Source organism: Agelaius tricolor, unplaced genomic scaffold (genome assembly GCF_023055355.1).
Source record: "Agelaius tricolor isolate 1412-34295 unplaced genomic scaffold, bAgeTri1.0.p SCAF_38, whole genome shotgun sequence".
Classification (NCBI taxonomy): Eukaryota; Metazoa; Chordata; class Aves; order Passeriformes; family Icteridae; genus Agelaius; species Agelaius tricolor.
In genome coordinates, this window is record NW_027269298.1 from 4,877,820 (window position 1) to 4,892,537 (window position 14,718).

At 39.8% G+C, this 14,718-nt stretch overlaps 1 protein-coding gene and 1 long non-coding RNA gene across 4 annotated transcripts in view; one reads left to right on the forward strand and one right to left on the reverse strand.

Annotated features, from left to right (window-relative positions):
• Window positions 1-5,054: 5,054 nt before the first annotated feature.
• Window positions 5,055-14,718, forward strand: part of LHX2 (LIM homeobox 2) — a 34,078-nt gene continuing 24,414 nt past the window's right edge. For 2 of the 3 annotated variants that reach the window (XM_071454158.1, XM_071454160.1), the window contains exon 1: window positions 5,055-5,410. The gene's annotated coding sequence lies outside the window, so the exon portion shown is untranslated. Of the gene's footprint in view, window positions 5,411-5,538; window positions 5,694-14,718 lie in introns of those variants that run through there. The other variant, XM_071454159.1, reaches the window with a different exon arrangement.
• Window positions 5,601-13,957, reverse strand: LOC139603365 (uncharacterized). The gene is made up of 3 exons (XR_011683660.1): window positions 13,562-13,957; window positions 9,123-13,042; window positions 5,601-5,807 (listed from the first exon to the last, which is right to left on the reverse strand). It is a non-coding gene; the product is annotated as an uncharacterized lncRNA (long non-coding RNA).

Consider the following 14,718-nt stretch of genomic DNA (forward strand, 5'->3'; position numbering starts at 1 on the left):
CAGAGAGGAGAGGGGGTTCACTGGCACACAGCAGAGGGGGTTCACTGGCACACAGCAGAGGGGGTTCACTGCCAGACAGCAGAGGGGGTTCACTGGCACACAGGAGAGGGGGTTCACTGCCAGAGAGCAGAGGGGGTTCACTGGCACACAGGAGAGGGGGTTCACTGGCACACAGCAGAGGGGGTTCACTGCCAGAGAGCAGAGGGGGTTCACTGGCACACAGCAGAGGGGGTTCACTGGCACACAGCAGAGGGGGTTCACTGCCAGAGAGCAGAGGGGGTTCACTGCCAGAGAGCAGAGGGGGTTCACTGGCACACAGGAGAGGGGGTTCACTGGCACACAGCAGAGGGGGTTCACTGCCAGAGAGCAGAGGGGGTTCACTGGCACACAGGAGAGGGGGTTCACTGGCACACAGCAGAGGGGGTTCACTGCCAGAGAGCAGAGGGGGTTCACTGCCGGGGCCCTTCAATCCTGAGCTCCTCTGCAAGGCCTCCCAACACGGGCTCCAATTAGTGCCACTTGTATTGGGGAATATTTTTTACAGACCTGCTGAAAGCAACTGGAATAAGATCCTCAGATTAACTTTATCCAGGCCACAGCTCCAAAGCCCTTGATCATTTTCATTCAAGGCAGATTTTGACTGCAGTCTCTAGGAGTTTTTGGCTAATGAAGGATCAGGTCCATCCTTTTGGTAATTTTTTATCATTACCTGGTTCCTATCCTGCTAGCCACTTTCCAGTTTATATTTTTATTACCTTTCCTAGAAATTAGGAATAGTAATGTTTACTACTTCTGTTAAGTGCTTATAGTTATATCAATAAAAACCAGGTAATATTTAATTTCTAGAATTACCCACCTGCCACTGAACTAACAAAGCCCATATAAATCATTCCAAATGAGCACCTTGAGAGATGTCAAATCCCAAGTTAAACATTATAAATGCTGGAAAAATGCAGAACAGAAACAAAAAGGTCCATCAGCTAGACTTTTTATTAAAAAAATAAAGGGTAATTATTCACAGCTATCAAATCACACTAGTATGAGAAAAACAGAGGGAAAAAATTGCTTAGCAGTCATCCAACCCTGGATTTGGGGGCTTGTTGTCCATCGTTATTGTCTTTTGGTATGATTCAAATATGAACTATAGAGGAAGGAAGGAAGGAAGGAAGGAAGGAAGGAAGGAAGGAAGGAAGGAAGGAAGGAAGGAAGGAAGGAAGGAAGGAAGGAAGGAAGGAAGGAAGGAAAGGAAGGAAAGGAAGGAAAGGAAGGAAAAGGAGGAAAAGGAGGAAAAGGAAAAGAAAACTGAGCTGAAATTGACCTCCTGCTCAGAGGGCTCTGGGTTATCTTGTCCATTTCTTATCCAGAGACAGTAAAAAATAAGCTTAAAAATGTGTGTAACTCTCGAATATACTTGAGCTAGAGCATATTAACTGTTAAACTATCATTTACTTGTACTGACCACTGTTTAAAATACAGGAGAAAGCATTAGCATTATAAAATGTTAATTGGTTATGTTGATCCCAGGAGCCAGGCAGACATCCTTTGTGCTGATCAACATTTAAAGCTGAATTATATTGCTTAAGTAAATTATAAGAAAAAAGCACAGTAAGATTTGTAAAGTAAAATGATTGATAAAATACAGGGAGGGGAAACATAAAAATACAGAACAGTATCTTCTGTTTAGGAACTGATAACTGTTCAAGAAATAATGACTTTGCTCAGTGTGACTGAAGGCAAGGACCACTGCCTGTATTTTGGATCTGCCCTGAGTTGCTGGCTCAGAGCAGACAAAGGCGTATCGCACAAAACTATTTTAAGAGAAATTGCTCCTTGCCATGTAAATTCCTGCTAACCAGTGATTACTCACAAATACTCCATTGGGGAAACTGGAATCATTAAGTAAACAATTTAAAAGCTGAAGTAGAAAGTGCTGATTGCTCTAGCTCAGCTCACCACGCTGCTCAGATGCAGGACTCCTCGCCAGTGTAACAGCACATTTGGAGATAACCGGAGTGCCCATTTTGCCCCTTGTAATGAGGCAGTGAGGCCAGAAGTGGTAACTGGTGGAAAGACAATGAGGACATGAACAGCTTCTGTTGCTAATCCAGGCATTGTCCCTACTCCGTGGGGATAGCAGAAGACTATAATCAGTATTTCGTACTACTGCAAAACATGTTATTTAACATATATTGTTGAACACAATGCCAACTACATTGATCTGCTATGAAACTAATACTTCCAGTAAGTTTGAAACCCAAGTGCTTGCTACCTCTGAGTTTCTGGGTTTCATTTCCCTTTCCCCCCTTTTCTAATCTCTGCCCTGCTGGTGGCTGAGTAAAACAAAGAACGTTTCGGTGTGGCTGGCGCGGTGCTCGCAGGACTCCTGCGTACCTGTGGCGTTTCATCCTCGCCTCTCCCAGGGCAGAGTGCGGCGCCCGCCCGGCCCTGCCCGGCTCCGGTGCCCCGTGCCCGGCGCTGCCTCGGAGCGGCGCGGGGGCTGCGGGGCCGGGGCTGCGGACCAGGCTGGATTTAATGAGCGCGTCTTCACTGACAGATTCATTATTTGTGTTCGGTCGCTTCAAGTCAAAACTGATTAGTTACACTTACTGCAGCAAAGATTTAATGATTTTATTGTTTATCTTCAATTTATTTTGATTAACATCTCCGTTCTTTTCATTGCAAGTGCAATTAGGTGTAATATAACAGCGACTACTTTAATTTTGCTGAAATTAAGATGAATAAGTGACGGATTATGGCACTTTGTTTAACAAATAAATCATAGTTAAGAAGACTGTATTAGTAATAAATGAAAAAACAGGCAATCTAATTAAAATGCACGGAGCTGATTGTTCAAGTTTCCAGAAATGTAATGAATTTTCATTTTGGAAATCAGCTAGATTTCGGTGTAGTACTTATGTATTGACAGGAAGATGACAGAAAGGCACATTATTTTGTAAATCGTCTTAATTTATTTTATTATATTGGTAGAAGGAAGTACAAGCAATGAAATGAAGATGCACATTTCAATTTTTTTAGGAGCTAGGATTATTTTGTCAGAAAACACTGCAATTAAGGTATGGTAAAAAAAGAGACTGAGGGACTGAAATGAGGGGAAAACTCATTAGTTCAATTCTCACATGTTCAGACTTCAGCATTTTCTGCAACAGATGAATATTCTCCAGGTCCCAGCCACAATTTTCTTTTAAGTTCATAAGATTCAATTCACTGCCACACAGCCACAGCCTCAAGACGTAAGATGGAAGAAAGAACTAACATGAAGAAAACTGAACTCAACAAACAGTGAGCAAATCAAGATTGCTCTAGCCAAGCATCCCCAAATCATGGGGCAAGTAGCAGGGCAGCAATCCCAGAGCCAGCTTACTGTGGGGGTCGGGTGGGCTTAACTTCTGATTGAGGAAAACCAAGAGGAAAACGAACCCTTCAGAATCAGAAACTTTATCCCTCTGATGTTTAAAAGACCTTGTATTTGACAGGACAGCTTTGAAGATAAAGACTGAAGCACTCTCCAGCTACAGGCTGTTCAGCACCCCACACTGCTGCCTGCAATGCACTTCAGTTTCACACAGTTCACTCATGGAGAGAGCAGACAGGGGAGACATTTCTGAGTACATTGTGCTGTTTCTTGATGCCACTGTGTCTGCCCAGGCTCTCTTTACAGAGCCTGGAAGAGCTGGGCTCCATTCTGCACATTTCCATCCTCCCTCTTTCCCACCCCACTGCACACGGGCCAGTTGCTCTCAGATGGCCAAATGTAAATGTGGGAGTTCAGACAGGCACCGCCACCCCTGGCTGCAGCCCAGGACGTTGGCACTGGGCACGGCGAGGATGAGGAGGGACTGCTCCCTTTTCCTTAATGTGCAATATTCTTTTTTTGGGGGAGTGTGGGAGGATTTTATTCCAGAGATTAAGGTTAAAGGAGATTTAAACAGAGCAAGATATACTCTGTTAAGACCTTATTTTGATTTTTTCCCCCTATGTATTAGGAATTGGGGGGAGAGGCGTGGCCAGGAGAGAAGAGAGGAAACAGAGAATGCAATTCCTACAATCACAAAATCTGCAAAAGAATACTTTGTTCTTCCTAAACTTTTAAGCCCTCTTCTTCTATTACTGTTTCTCTTGTAACTGCTTTAAAATGCTTTTTCAGATATTCAGAGGAAAGTCAGCATTGAAAGAAGTACTTATTAGGATTTAGTAGCAATTTTTGAGCGTTTTTTCCTACCTCATGTAGAGCTTTATTAGTGTACATTTCTTGAAATACAAGAATTTCAGCGGCAATGCAAATTTGTTTCAGACAAGGAGCTTCCTCATAGCTTTAAACGGGACCTAATGTCATATTTTAACAAATGTCTGCAAAAAAAAGAAAACTGAAAAATAATTCCTGTCCTATGGGTATAGCGGGAAAAATCACTGAGGTTAGTTTTCATTGGTGTAAAATAAATAAAGGGAAAGAGGAAGTGAAGTGAGCATCTTGTAATGCCTCCTTTCTTTGTTCTTGATTATACTGATCAGATCAACTCATTACATTAAAATAAGTAGCTCTTCCTAAGAGTACAAAATCAAATAAAAAGATAAATCTGGATTCCTTAAGCAAGGCAGTATACCAACTTATTTGCAAATGTTTCTGGTTATCTCAATCCCTCTTCTAATATTAGTTTTCAATATTTAATAAATAAATGGATGGTAGGTAAAGACAGAACAAGAGGGGGAGATAGAGAAGAAATGATGCTAATGACCAAATCAACCTGTAAAAAGCAGCCCTGCTCTGACTGGAGCCCCCGTCATCAGCTGAGTGTCATGCAGGAGAGCCCGAGGAGCCGGGGGAGGCTGTGAGGGCTTGCTGAGCTGGAGACTGGCAGCACCATTGGTTTGAAAGGGCCGTGATTGATTTGTCACCAGAGGCCCATTTGACTGGGCGAAAAGCCCTTCTGATCTCAGTCTCTCTCTGCCTCCTTACCTCTGCTGTCCCCTCTCCCTTCTCCTTGTTGGGAGGCTGGCACAGCAGCTGGGCAAGGGGGCTGCAGCTGGGGCTGACTCGCAGCAAAAGGGTTGAAGGTCACGGCTGCTGAAACTCTGTAAGGACTGGCAGGGGACATCCAGCTCATCCTACTTCTCACATTCTGTCTTTAGAACTCCAGAGGTTCGCAAAGCCCCCAGTACACATCCACACAAATACACCAGCACTCCATTCCCCAAGCAGAGACACAACCAAAGGCTCTCTCTGCCTCTCTCCTTGCCTCTGCCTCTGCCTCTCTCGCACACACTCACACACTCACGCACACACACACACACACACACACACACTCTGTCTCCCCACCCCTTCCACCTTCCTGTTATCTGGCTGGCAGAAACCTCTAGATCTACAAATATTAATTACAAAGGACAACGAAAGGTAAGAAGGCGTCAATTATCCAAAGGTGTCGTGATGTTATTTCAAGTCAATTGCAAATGTGTGAGGGGGAAGATTTCGCCCCAGTGATTCCTGTCTGCTTGGCTGATGGGGACCGGAGCTGATTCCCTCCCAGAACTGCTGCAGCTATGCCTTAAACCACACACTTTCCAGCAGGAGCCATCAGCATGGGCCTTTCTGAATTCTCTTTTTATTTCATTCATTAAGGGCATTAGGCAAGTTGGAATTTGTATGAAAAGGATCCTATGGGAATACTGTCTCCAGGGTAGGTATTTTCATGACTTTCCACATCCTGGGGCTCTCTCTGTATCTCTTCTCTTTCTCTTTCTCTTGTGTTAGATGGAGCTTTAAAGGAGGCTGCCCTCATCTTCCACCTAATCTGGGGAAAGGAAATATTTTGAGCTGCATATATTGAGTGACAAAATATTTTATTTCTTTTATGAAGTGGAAGCTACTAAGAAATTGTGGAACCTTTCCTGCTTAATTTTGTTAATGGGCTTTGTATTACTATTATTGCTATTCCTGTGTTCAGGTTTTTCTCACACAGGAGTTTCTAATGACAATTGCCTTCATTATCCAAAAAGAAAGAGATAGCAGACTGGACAACAGCAAAATAATATTAATCAAACAAAGGCAGAGTTTAAATTAAAAGGTCTGTTGTGTTCTCATAAAAGCAGGACAATCTCAATACTCTAGCTCATTTCACTTGGCAAAAGAACGTGGCATCAGTTTTTTAACTTTAAAATAGTTTAATGAACACGAATGGAGAAATAATTTTTCTGTGTATTTAGCAGTCTATAAAGAAGAGAGAATGCTTTAACTTTGATCGCCACAATTAGTTCCCTGGGTATCTAGAGGGGAACAGGGCAGCCCTGGGAGCCTCAGTTCTTTAGATACAAAAGCATTTAGATCGCTTTAGAGCAGTTAATCCTGAGACTGGCTAGGGTCCCTTTTGTTTTCTAACTCCATTGTGGGTTTTGTTCAGTTTTTTCTATTCGCATGATTGACTGCCCAATGGATGCTAATTATCCAAATGTCGCTTCTGTCCTTTGAGTGACTTTCTATGTATTATGGGCAACTGTCATGCATTCTGTCATTCTATATCATATTACATGTATTATCATATGAAAATGGTACTCTGCATAAAGGAAGGTGTCTGAACCAGCAGATGCTGCAGATATTTAGAGGACTTGCCTAATTTGAATGGATTTTCTATAGAAAAATTGGTCAGAAAGCATATAGGGGAGAGTCAGAAATTGAAAGTTTATCAGGTAATTATTTTTGTCCTTTTGCTGTTTACATGATAATGTACAAGGCATTAACTGTCTCTGCTTCTGAAATCTGCAGCCACCTTCCTCCTCCCAAACCAGGCAACCCGTCTGTATTTATTAGAGTATGACAGCTTAAGCTAATTAAACTGATATCTGTCTAAAATAATAAGCCCAGAAAGTTAGAATAAACATTATGATTATAAGCAGAAAAGGCAGCTATACAAATGTAGCATCAGTGTTATATTTTAATGATAAACTAAAAATTCCTGGATGAAAAACACTGGATGTGGAATTATGAACAATAATAAAGTTCTGCAAAGAAATTTTTCACTGTAAATATTTTTTGCTTAGGTTTTTATCTCTTTCCATGATATTAATAAGGCTGAGGGCTAACACAGCTGCGAACGTGAATATTTTTTATTTTATACATATGTGAACATATATTTAAAAGGATATCAAGGGAAAGATTTTTGCTGCAGTTTTTCTGCTAAAATAAACTTAACACACCTCAGTGAAATGTGCATGCCAGCACTTAACAGGAATGCAAGATTTATAACGATAGGGCTTTTTAGATTTGCACTCTGGGGTCCATTGAATCCATAGGCACATCCAGAGTTCCCTATCCTAAAATGTTAGGATAGTGTTTTATATTTGCCATTCATATGAAATACTGTGGATATATAACACTGAAATTCATGATCTTGAGCTTCATCATATAGATGTGCAATAAGTTGCCATTAATGGTAAAGCTAAATCAAGGGAAATGTGTGCTTTAGGAAATAACACAAAGATGCCATAGAAAGCCTTGCTCTGCTGTATCAAGGTGCTTTGAAATTTTACATGATCAAATATACATGATCAAGCTGTGCTTGTTAGGGTACGAGGGGCTCCAAATGGTCAATGGCTATTGATCAGGCTGTTAAGTATTTGTTCATGATTCTTTATATCCCAAAAGGTTCAGGGAAATGAACAGTGAAAAATTGCATCAGAGTCCACCTTTGTTTGAGATTGATGTATCAAAACAGAGTATTCATTTGCCAAATCTATTGGAAAAAATGTGTAGTAAATTATGACAGAAAGACTCCATGTACAGAGTATTTCCCTTTTTTTTAATTATCTTTGTAATATTTTAAGTGCTAATTAAAAATGTAAAGACAGAGCCTTTGTAGAACATGAATAGTGAATTATTGATAAGAGCAGATTTACACAGCAAAAACAGAGATACAATCATAGCTTATCAGTTGACCTTTACATTTTACTTTACATTTTGCTCATGCCAAAATTTTTTTAACTGAAGTTGCAGTAACAGTGATGCAGGAGAATCCATAAAGCGAAAATGGAAATTACTGTTACTCTTAGAAAATAGCAAATATTACTGAGATCAGTAAGTTACTATCTTTTTCTATCTTTTAGCAATTGAATACATATTACTCCTCATGAAGAGTTCAAATTAAATGTAGTGGGTTTTTAAATTATAATGTCAACATCTCAAAATATTTGAATAATAATTATTCTTTCTTGAGATTTCTACAGTATGTATTTCTACAAGTTCATCATATGTATTGTTTATTTTTAAAATATCTGTAAAGTTGGTTACATCATTCAAAATATTACACGTTGAAAGAGAATGCTAATGTATAATTCTTGCAAAATCATACAAGGCATACTTTATTTGATTTCATAATACTATACATTACATAAATTCATAAGATCTTCCCTGAACACAGAAATCTCTGAAGAGAAATTTACTGCACACTAAAGAAAACTACTGAACACAAAGAATTATTTCTGCAGATATTTGCCTCTAAGTAATTATAACATATGTCTGTGTCTGAATCTGCAAATAGATAGATGGTTACACACACATATGTTCATCCACACACACACAGCCTCATACTGTGATATATCTTATACATATTTATATAAACAAATTTACATACTGCATCTTTGGAAATCTTAAAACCAGCACTACGTATTTTGTGCCTCATTTTCAGGTGGTAATTTCTTAAAATTACTCAGTGTTTTCCAAATGAGAATTACATTGAAAAGAATCAGCCACGCTTATATAAAAAGTTTGCAAAGTATAAAATGGGCAAAATGTCTGGGATTGGAGGGAAATGCCCTCTCACCTTCTCGTGTCTGACCTGCCACTTAATTAATCTGCTCTTGTCTGGAGCGGGCAGTGGGAGCAGGGGCAGCACAGCAGCGGAGCCTCCAGCACTCCCAAACTTCTGGGTGCGTTCAGCTCCTAAAGAAAATCATCTTACTCCAGCACATCTGTAAGGTGTCATTGCCACTGTCTCAGTTTGCATCTCATCCCAGTTCTTGCTGCCAGCATTTGCACACAGGGTGCCCCGTGGGTCCCTGCCGGTCCCTCCTCTGTCCCCAGCGCCCAGCTCACACAAGGCTCCCTCTGTCCATACCTGCTCCTGCGCTGGAAGGGCTGCAGAGCCCGGCGGTGGCATTCAGGTAGTCCAGACAAGGCTTGGGAGTGACAAAATATTGACTGGATTTGGTATTCACTTATGGAGGATGACGTTAGTGCCACAAAAATCCCTGTGATGTACAGGGAATAGTTAATTAATTAAAGGACCTGCTAATTGCTACTTGAGGTACTGTGCGGAGCTGATGAAGAGTGCTTGGTGCAAGGTTAGGTTCTTGGTTTTGAGTGAACATTTTCATTTAAAAGATTTCTTTAAAGTACATCCTAATTTTTTAATGTTTTTTCAGGTTACTGTATCTAGTTCAGACTCAAGTGTTCAATTGAGCTTCAATTAATTATAATATATAGTCAGGGTTCTTTAGCTGGGATAGATTGATGGAGAAGCTTTGTTTCATTTGGTGCAGGTGGCACTGTTTAATAAGCACAGGAGAGAGTGAATAATGTAGTGTTTGCAAAGAGAAATAAATGCAAAATAGAGAGGTGCAATTAGATCAGCTCAGAGAAATAAAGGATAAATATTAAATGGTCAGGTATCTTGCAAATATCAAATAAAATAGTAATAAGTATCCAGTTGAAAACTGCCATTTAAATTTATGTCTATCTAAAAGCACTGCTTTAAAATAAATCTAGTGAGCAAGTCTTCTGCCTTCATTAGGCAGGCACATTTCAATATCTGGAAAGCACCAGACTGCTAATTTTTAAATTCTACACATTGTTTTTCCGATACTGAAGTATAAACAGATTCTAAATTTAAAAATACAAACTCAACTACTTCAAAAATTCATTTCCAATTTGTATTATAAAATGCCTTAACCTTTGGCATTCTTTTTTTTTTTTTTAATTGGAGCTGTTTTATTGGGGAAAAAATAATCCCATGGAAAATTAATCTGGGAAAACTTGTAAATCATTATCAGTAATGTGCTAGCCAATAAGGGGCTTCTTCACATGCACTAAAGATGAAAGAAAGTTGCAGAAGATTATTGAAAAGAACAACAAAATTGTGGATTAAAAAAGTAAAAAAAAAGCCAGGAAAAAATGAAAATCTTCTAATGGCACACAAAACCCCAGTCCAAGTATATTCCCCTGAAAATAACAAATAAGAAAAAAGGGGAGAAATGTTATTTGACCTTAAAAAAAAAAAAAGGATCTGGGTATCTGGTAGCTAAGAGGATAGTCCTGTAAGCTACTTAACAAAAGAATGTAAATGTATTGGGCATTTCAGCAACACTTCTGCATCTAAGAATTTCAGCTGTAGACAGATTTTCCACAGACGATTCCCCCCTACTGCTAACCTCTTAAATATACCTATAAAATACAAAATGTTCCAAATCACCTCCAATAAAAGAAGCTTCCTTACATTAAATGCATTGAATATTTGTGTTAGAAATCTGAAGTGCTTTCTGATGTGGTTAAATTCACAAAGAAATGTGGTTGTAGAACAGAAAGGAATGCATTGAGCACATCACTCTGAATATTTGCAGATGCATCCAGAGCTGGGGAAGTTTACTTATAAAGTATGGAATTAATCATATTCTTGGGCTCTGAGCATTCGAAGGAGGCGATGCTGCTGGAGTCCTTTCTGTACAAACCTTGTTTTTGTCATGCAGCCGTGTTTACCAAATCCCGGTACACCCAATCGGGGCAGGCTCCCCGCGCCGCGGATTGGTGGATGCTGGACTTGTAAAAGCTTTATGAGGGAGCGTTTGCTGCTGCTGCTGCACCGGGGTGCCCTGCTGCCAGCCTGGGGCTGCTGCACACGGGGCTGCAGGGCCGGCACGGGGGGAGCCGGGCGCCGCAGGAACTCCCCTCGCAACTCCTGCCTGCGTTCGGGCAAAACGGCCTCAGCCAAAAAAATAACCTGCCCAGTTTGTGAAAACAATTAAAACCTGCCCATCTACATGGAAAACGTGTTCCTACAAAGGACATTGCTGCAATTATTTGAGCTCTAACTGTAGAGCAATGAGATTAGTCTGCAGTAAACAGATTTAAAATAATTAATAAGAAGCAGCTACACTACTAGATGCAAAAAAGAGAAATTGTTGCGATCTTTGTCATGTCCTGTGCATGAATTTACTGAATTTCTAGTAATTGCCACTTCATATTTTGTAAAAGTTATTCTATTTACATTATTTATTATAGTAGATGCTTGTCAGGCAATCAGATCTAAGCACATCACCAAAAATATATATTCCCCAAAATCAAACTCCAAAGCTCTGGTAAATATACAGCTACTGACCTTCAGAATCGTGTTTTCTGTACCAATTCACTGTAATAAAAATGAACATTTTGTCATCACTTTGGGAAACTGTGCCAAACACCTTAAAACACATGTCACATGCCAACTTTACTTCATTTTTGTCCTCAGGGAATAGATACATCTGGAATCATAATCACAGATAAAAACCTTGACAAAATTGCACATGAGCCCAGCCCTTCTCTCCAACACCTACCTTTTCATAACATTTAATACAATATTAATATCGGTTACTAAAAAGGCTTCCAACCTTTACATTTCTGACATAACATGTTCAAACCCATATTTCACACTTCTTGTTCTGTTTTAAGTTCAGTGGATTTAACAGGACTCTGGAGAGAAGATCATGTGGTTGAAGATTTCCCTCCCTCTCTGACACCCGTAGAGGCAGTTTTGGAATTGTTTAAATAGCTGTGGCTATATAAACTGCAATATGTGAGACATTGGACATCTCATTTCTCTCTCACATCTATAGATACGTGCTTGTATTTTCCTCTGAAATCAATTGCTTGTACCAGGGAACAACAATTTCAACACAACATCTGGGCAAAACCTTCAGAATATTTTCCTTTTAAACTGTATTTTTTTCTCTTTCCTGCATGTGCCTGGTTTACCAGACAAATACAGTTAGCTATAATGCTATAATAATAGCATTTGGTCTTTTTTATCTGTGATTGACAGTTTTTCAAATCAAAATAAAACACATTCTTAGTCGATCATCTTCTTGAGAGCGCACTCCTGTTTTAAGCTCGGTTTGCTTCTGAAGACAGCCAGAGATCTCACTCCATCAGGGGTAAATGGTGGAATTATAGATCCAACAGATCCCATACTCTCTGAAAAATGTTTGGCTTAATATTTAATAGCTAATTCCTGAACTGATATTTTTACTCCATGTTTTTATCAAACACTCATCAGCTGGTATCGCAAAGAAAAGGAATCGGAAAACTTTGAAAATTTCCATTTATGATTGTGTTTGTAATTAATCCCATGCTGGAAATACCTCGGGCAGCTCACTGTATGGCTTTGTTCGTGTCAAAATGGAGAGAGCAACCTCTTTTTGTTACATATTTAACAGCTTTGAAAGACATTTTTTTAAACAGCAAATGTACTAGACAGCTTTAAAGCAGAGGACATTAAATAGGGGCCAATTATTCATTCAGCAGCTCTACGTGCATCAAAAACATGCATACCACCAAATTTTCCTGAGACAAACCACTTAATTTCCCATGACTCAGATACCATTTCTGTACTAACTAGATAAGGATAGCAATCATTTACAAAAAGAAACAGATATAACAAGTTTCCTACCCTGGAATAATGTAAAAAATCTTTTAAGACATTCATTTACAATCTGGGGACAGCGTTGGTGGCAAGAAATGTCCTATTTTTAAATGGAACAGTGTTCCTGGTTAGGATAATTTCATTATTCTCTTTCATTTTAAAATGACCCAAAGTGTCTAAGTCAGTATATAAGAAGTGCAGAAGGTGATCCATGAATGGAGCAATAATTTGCCCGAACCATTTCAAGGGAGACCACGGAGCTGCTGGTCTGTGTGCAGCAACCTGGGCAGAGGAAGAGCTGAGCTGAGCTCCACTTGCTGACAGGAAGCAAACTGGCTCACATTTTAGGAGAACAACATCATTGCCTATAAAAATGAAGAAGAGACAAAATATATGAAAGCGGTTAATGTTGTAGTTAACTTGCAAATCAAGTAAATCTGTTGGTACAGTATTTTAGAAATAAACCATAACAGCATCACACCAAACACACACTTCTGAACATATACGCATTCTGATTTTGATTTAATGGTATCTCAGCGTCAACTATTGCTTCCTTTGCTGGTACACACTTCCTGATGCCTACTGTGAAGGGTGCCCATATTTACAACTGAGTAAGATGATTAATTACACCTTGTCAATCACGGTGCATGAAGACATAACACCACAGCAGACAATGAAGAAGATGCCTGAAGCTACAATTACATTTTAATTCATAGTTTATTGTATGTTCCCATATATTGCAGTCTAATAACCGTAGGGGCATCGAAAACATATGAGATATCAATCACTCTGCCCCCTGGTCTTTCATGTTTATATTATTCCACAGTCTTTAAATTACCATAAGTAGTTGCTTATTTTCTAAGCTTTCTTCTCTTCTCTCTTACCTTTTGCTTCCATTTATCTTTTATTCTTAGTATCTTTATCCAACAGCTATAAGTATTTGATGGAAGTTTGCAGCTCACTTAAAATCTGTAACAGACAACCTGAAACCCAGCAATTAGCAAAGACAGCTTAGACTTGTGTTCCTTTGTTGAAGGAGGCGTTGAATCTTTTGTTCTGATTTAGTCACGGTAGCTGGGTGGAAGCTGGTACCTCATTATGTGGTTGGTCTGTTTGTCTGGTAGGTAGCAGATGGTACTGGAGATGACGTTACCAAGAGAGGCAGGGTAGAAAAACTCAAGACCTGTGATTTGTTCACCTGTCACCTATAACAAAATACAGGTTAAAAGACTTTATTATTAGCTGCACCATTTTTTAAATGAAAAAACTCTCATTTCAAATAAGCCTGCATTTCATTCTGAAGACAATTTTGTTCCAGCAATTTTTCTGTGGCTCATTATTTGAAAGTATCCTTGATTTTATTCTGAACAATGTAAATGCCATTCATGTGTCAGTGTGTACATTAGCAGCTTTATGTTTACATTCTGTTACTCTCCTTGTGTTTTGGTAGCAAGGGTTGGATGTCTTCTTGTGTTTGTATATCCATTAGAAGATAATCAGAGATACCCTGTGAACTGGAGGCCGTGCCATACTTTTTCAGCGTGCTCCTGGTATTATTGGTTCCATCCACCGAGGCAATTCTGGAACATAAAACACTGTACTTTCATTCTGTTAAATACCTAAAATCTTTTTGATAATTAGCTATGTCTGATAGAGTGTACAAATCCATGACCTTTCTTGACTGCAAAAAGTACGTAATCAATTGGGTGATAGGAAATGAATCTGGTATCAGAACATCTGAGGACAGCACGGTCCACAGCTGTGAGAAGGATTTCTGCAGCAGTGCCTGAGCAAAGGTGAGCCAGTGCTGTCCCACCTGGGGGTCCGTGCTGTCCGGTGAGCAGTGATCCACAGCTGCTCCTGCAGGCAAAGCTCCCAGCACAGACGGGGCTTGAAAACCTCGCGCAACTGTACGGGGAAGGCAAAGATGATTTTATCCAGAGAAATGCTGTACAGGGCCACTAATGGTGCTGCAGGATTCTAATCTGAATTCAAACATGAACTTCCATTGTTTCCAAGGCCTGATTTTAGGACAAACTTT